This window comes from Zingiber officinale, chromosome 10B (genome assembly GCF_018446385.1).
Source record: "Zingiber officinale cultivar Zhangliang chromosome 10B, Zo_v1.1, whole genome shotgun sequence".
NCBI classification, from domain to species: domain Eukaryota; kingdom Viridiplantae; phylum Streptophyta; class Magnoliopsida; order Zingiberales; family Zingiberaceae; genus Zingiber; species Zingiber officinale.
This window is the reverse complement of record NC_056005.1, coordinates 77,488,410-77,491,956: the sequence shown is the minus strand read 5'-3', so window position 1 is coordinate 77,491,956 and position 3,547 is coordinate 77,488,410. Positions and strand designations below refer to the sequence as shown.

At 40.4% G+C, this 3,547-nt stretch overlaps 1 long non-coding RNA gene across 1 annotated transcript; it reads right to left on the bottom strand.

Annotated features, from left to right (window-relative positions):
• Window positions 1-1,727: 1,727 nt before the first annotated feature.
• LOC122030272 lies at window positions 1,728-2,245 on the bottom strand. The gene is made up of 2 exons (XR_006125373.1): window positions 2,179-2,245; window positions 1,728-1,952 (listed from the first exon to the last, which is right to left on the bottom strand). It is a non-coding gene; the product is annotated as an uncharacterized LOC122030272 (long non-coding RNA).
• Between the last annotated feature and the right edge of the window lie 1,302 nt (window positions 2,246-3,547).

The window sequence follows — 3,547 nt, the reverse complement described above, 5'->3', positions numbered from 1 at the left end:
ACTTTCAGCTGAAATTTCAGACAACACAGTCGAAAATCAGCATTTTGGCACACTCTGATCGGTCACCAGGCCGGTCAGACCTCACTGGATCGGTCACCAGACCGATCAGGAGCTCCCTGGATCAGTCCAGTGACCGATCCAGCATCCCCTGGACCGAACAGGAAACCTCCTGATCGGTCACATGTCTGATTTCTGAATTTCTTCCTCCCGAAATTCAGAAACCCCTACAAAATTACAGAAAATTCCATTAAAATTATAAAATTTCGAGGATACATTCCTCATACCATATACTATCATGGAAAAATAATTTTCTATGAAAATAACTTCCATTTTCAAATCTTGATACAAAGTTTAAAAAACTTTGAAATAGTTCAAGTTTACCTCAACTTTGTATCAACTTGCTCAATGATGAATGCTATCACTAGAAAAGCTTCATCAAGGTTTTTCAAATCAATTTTAAAATGTTTTTAAACCATTTAATTTATGACCACAATCTTAGGGCTAAGTGTACATGACTTGTACACGAGCTTTCCCTATGATCCTCCATTTCGAATTAGGCTCATCTAGGTACAAGAACTATGCACCTTGATCCTAACTCATAATCCTAATATCTCACACACATCTAAGGTGTATCAAACAGTCCAACAATCAAGGTTACATGATTTATAGGAAAAGGTCCAACCAAGTTTCCTTGGTTGGAATATATGAGTAAGATCTAGGAACCAAATACACATGAATTATGTAATGGTCTTCCCCATACTCAATTGATGTCTCTTCAACCTAATTATTCAAGAGATGTATGATACATTTTGAATAATTCTGCTGATCCTAGCATCTCACTCCATTTCTAGCAAACAAAAATAATTTGTTAAGCCTTATAGTTTGTGTGAGATGTCCCCAAGTTGCCCAAATTAATTTCCCAATTTCTCTTGTTGTGTTGACCGTCCTCATTGATCATGATGATGTCCGAATGGTCTATTGAGCCAAACACATTCCCAATTCTCTCCTCAAATGACTAAATTCATTTTCCGGAAGAGGTTTGGTGAAAATATCGGCTAGATTTGACTTTGACTCAACATATGTGAGCGCAATGTCTCCCCTAGCTACATGATCTCTAATGAAGTGGTGACGCATTTCAATATGTTTGGTTCTTGAATGATGGACAGGATTTTTTGTTAGGTTTATTGTGCTAATGTTGTCACATAACACTTGCACTCCCTTATACGAAAGTCCATAATCTTCTAGGGTGTGGATCATCCACAACAATTGTGATACACTCTCTCCCATGGCAATGTATTCAGCCTCGGTCGTGGAGAGAGCAACGCAATGTTGCTTCCGACTTGACCAACTAACCAAAGATGAACCTAAAAATTGACAACCCCCCACTAGTGCTTTTCCGATCCAACTTGCACCCAGCATAATCGGAGTCGGTATAACCTATCAAATCAAAAGACTCAGTACGTGGGTACCACAGACCTACTCTAATTGTGCCTGTCACGCCCCGGGTGAGTCTCTACCGAAAAATTTCGGCAGCATCTCCCCTGTATCGGTGACAATCTGAACCTTACATACAAGCAAAATACATCAGCCACAAGCGGCTGGAATATATGTGCACAAAAGAAACACAACCACGCAGTTAAAATCCACAGCCTACACGGCTAGAAAAAAAATGAAAACAAGCATACAACTAATATGTAGCCCACACGGTCATATCAAAACACAACGGAAAGGCGAAGAGGAAACCCACAAATACAAAAGTCCACGAAACACATCACAGATACAAGTCCACAATACATGTATCAAAAACACAATTCGTTCTCACAACTCTAAACCCAACAAATACGAAGTGTAGGAAAAGAGAAACAAAACCGATAAAGGTCCTCGGATATGACGTGGGAAAGGGGACCGGCCAGCAGCATACTCCAAGCATCTCCATATCATCTACCTACTGCCTGAAACCAACATAATATAGACGGGGTAGTGAGTACAGGGAACTCAGCGGGTACAGACTGGATAAAGCATGGTCTACATAATGAGATAGGAATCAAAGAATACAGTCTCCATAAGTAAAGAATAAGAATATGCTATCATAACATAACTCATCTATCCATATCCGATAAAATAACTGTGCATGAACATACCTGACATAATAAATGCATATAACGTAAATGTACATACCCGAAAAGAACCAACACCCTGATCCCATGATCCGTAAACCCACCGAGTCAACAACAAACTCCCGACACCTGTGTAATACATATACGACTGCAAATACATATAAAGTAAATGACATGTATGTAGCATGGCATCCATATGCAGCATACATAGCTCAGACAAATGCAACAATACACAATCACATGCAACTAATATCTAGTAAGCATGTATGCAAAAGTATCCCCACAGATGCACCGTGCATCATATGTAAAAGTGCATGCATGCTCCATGGTCACCCCCGCCACCTCTCTAGACACCACGACCCCTGTATGGCCGAGAGGCTTGGGTCTGTGACGACTGTACTACCCTCCAGCCCACAATAGAGTGGTCGAGGCGGACAGTCCGCTAGTAGCTATCTAACTACATAGCATCAGGGTCCCTGACTGCTCACAACTCCGGATCTCACTAAACCTCGTGACCGGGTGGCACAGCAGGGCAAGCGGCGACTGCTCCAGCTACCACTACCCATGAGTGGCCGAAGGTGCGCGCTAAACCGAACCAACTGATGACTCTCTCAACCACAAGGGAGACAACGGTCATCAGATGCAATGAATGATGAACATGATATATATATATATATATATATATAATCATCATCCATGCCACAACCTCAAACCTCATAAACACCTCCAATACCCATAACAGACGTAACCACACATACCACTATGCAAATGGAATGTTAATCATGTACAACCCATAACACGTACCAATCACAACCTAGACATGTATAGACCACAAATACCCACTACAGTCATCCCTACAACACTCTACATGTGTATAACCAATTGAGTCACAGATAACTAGAATAGAGACTGTAAAGAATCAACCCAGATCATACCAAAGATCAAGCAAAAGTGACAAGCAGGAAAACAACAAATAATCTGATTTAAGGAATGCAACCTACTTATCCAAATATAACCATGCTTTTAAAGTTCAAAGAACTAAATAGAAATTAAGGAAGAAATACCCGCCTCGATATATCCCGCAATCAACAGAACCACCCCACGTCACGCTGCTCGTATAGATCAAGGTCCTGTGTCACATATACAATCCATGTAATATGTAACTAAATATGCGTACACTACAAGTAGGTGAATTACCTACAAATAAATAGCCAACTAAGAAGTAATAGCTAGCTATGATTACTACCCTTCCACTGATAAAGTTAGTTTAACTTTCTACTTAGCTTAACTCCTTCAAGAATTAAATCCCCCTTAACCCTTTCACACCCCTAACAGAAACCAACCTAAACCTCGCCAAAACCATTTCAGATTTTGATTAAACCGTAGGTTCCCACAAACACCTAACAGAAAGCAATCCTAAACATTACCTA